This window comes from Rhodamnia argentea, unplaced genomic scaffold (genome assembly GCF_020921035.1).
Source record: "Rhodamnia argentea isolate NSW1041297 unplaced genomic scaffold, ASM2092103v1 Rarg_v2.55, whole genome shotgun sequence".
Lineage (NCBI taxonomy): Eukaryota > Viridiplantae > Streptophyta > Magnoliopsida > Myrtales > Myrtaceae > Rhodamnia > Rhodamnia argentea.
Window position 1 is genome coordinate 1 of NW_025955903.1, and position 2,222 is coordinate 2,222.

The 2,222-nt window shown below is 49.0% G+C and overlaps 1 non-coding gene across 1 annotated transcript; it reads right to left on the reverse strand.

The window, feature by feature from the left end:
- Window positions 1–164: 164 nt before the first annotated feature.
- On the reverse strand, window positions 165–236 carry TRNAN-GUU. Its single transcript has one exon. It is a non-coding gene; the product is annotated as a tRNA-Asn (tRNA).
- Between the last annotated feature and the right edge of the window lie 1,986 nt (window positions 237–2,222).

Here is a 2,222-nt window from a genome sequence, read left to right on the forward strand (position 1 = left end):
CGGATCCTTCTTCTCCCCTAAGAATTGGTTCGAACCAGAGTTCCCCTTTCGAGCGAATATAAAACCAACAATGATCTTCCCACTTTGGATGTCCTAATGATTCTGCTAGTTTAGAAACTAAGGATAAGGACAGGGGTCAGCTAGGTCAGAAAGCGATAAACCATCTCTCCAAGTAGGATTTGAACCTACGACCAGTCAGTTAACAGCCGACCGCTCTACCACTGAGCTACCGAGGAACAAGGGACTTAAGTAAGCCGACTCTCGTTCTTCTGGACCAACCTATGACCGAACAAAAATGGGTTCGTCACTCTTTCTTTCATACACCGGGAGATAAGGTTACGAGAGCAAGCCCCTCCCCGGCCGGAGAGCCTCCAGGACAAGGCGGCGGCGGTCAACCATCCACTCTTGAGATTCATATTGATCAATCGATCTCCGCGTCCTGCCAGTTCGCTAAGTAGACTCACTCTACCGAGATGCAACAAAGGTTGGAACTCTTCCTGCCAAAAACAAGGGACCTACTTCTCATCCTAGGAGTGAGCAGGTATGATAGAGTCCCCTCTCTCTGTCTGTCTCTCCGAGTTTCTACTACTAAGTAGCACTTCTGCTATTCAATCATAGAATCGATTCCGATCCAGCTGAAAAAGCCCTAACTTCTTAGGTTGCTAGCGCCCTATCTATAGTCAGGGGCCTCTTCTTGCTCGTTAGCGCTAACCTTTGATTGCAGCTAGCGCGCCCCCCTTCTTTCTCAAAGTCAACTTTATGGCTTGTTAGTCAAGCTTGGAAGCCCCTACCTTTATTGGGATATTTGAAGAAAAGAAGCGCAGGTTTGGAACCCAACCTATACAAGGTGCTGGTCTCGATCTCGCTTGGTGGTGCCTCTCTCGATGATTGTTGAGTCAACATTGATTTCGTGCTTGAGTTGGAGGGCCCTCCCTCCATCCATCGAGTCAAGTAATTCGCTATCGGAAATTCTTCCGCCGCCTATATCATCTCATGCTTCTTCTTTCTCCGAATTGGTTCCTAGTCTGAGTCAATCAAGATTCGCCATCAAGAGAGGCAAAGGGAAGAGCCTTTACTTTTAGGTTAGGCCGGTCTCGGCATTCACGCAATTCCCCGTCCATCGATCACGCGAGTACGCATCCAGTCAGCACATAGCGAACGAAAAAAGCATTCATCCTAGATTGGATTCTCTTCCTCAAAAAAATGTCTATCAATTGATCCCTATCCCTATTCATTCGGTAAAAGTCTCCACGGCCTTTTCACGCCCCTCTACTGAGAGGCGCACCATGTTGATAGGAATCGGCAAAGACCTTCTTGTACACGTCCTCGAGGGCAGCATTCATGGCAATCATCACTACTTTCTCCCGAGGGGCATGGTATGGCTTTGTTCTTGGTGTTGTTTAATAGATGTCGAGTGCCGCTTTTCCCCGTCCGAGAATCTCCATCTGCTCTAAGTGGGCGAGCTAGAATCCTTATGTCAGGTTGGTTGTTCAAAAGACTTTCTCTTTACCCTTTGCATCTTCATCTTTTGAAAGCCCAGACCCGGATCTTCATTAGTCCTATTTCAGGTGCAAAGCCTCTTCAATAAAGACATCTTTCTATCTATCTTTCTTTTCTTTCTCATTTTGTTGATTGAAAGAGGATAAGCGCTATCCATTGAGTAAAGGGAGGGTTTGCTACAGTGATTCGGGCGGTGGGTGGCCCCTTCGAGAGTTGCGGGTCCTTGTCGCTGCATGAGTGGTAGCTCACGCTCAAAACTCCTCCGACACGAGTCCTAGTCGTTGCGCTGCGGCCCCTTTCCGGCTTCGCTTGCGCGATTTGCACTTCTAATTGGTTCCATCCATCCCCGACCCTAATGAATGGACTATGAAGGGGTCAGTCAGTCAAGTGGTTCGGGTTCTCGGTCGGTTCCCGTTCGCCTGCCCCCTCTAAGTCCATTAGTGGGTAGGGTGGTCAACTTAGAGGGCGCCGGCCTACTCTTCAGACGTGTCCTCGACAACCTGGCGGTTGTTCGGTCTCCGCTTTTGGGGGCGGGAGTGCTTGGTCGCTGGGCTTTCCTTTTCCTCAACCAATTCGGTTGTGTCAGCCTGGTCTAACATTTTGTTATGAGCTGGCTGGACAAAGATGGATTGAAGGGGCGTATAGCCTTTTGAGTTCAAGTGGCACAGGACCTTCGATCGACCATGGGCCGTATTCTACCCTTACCGAATTCATTCTATTGA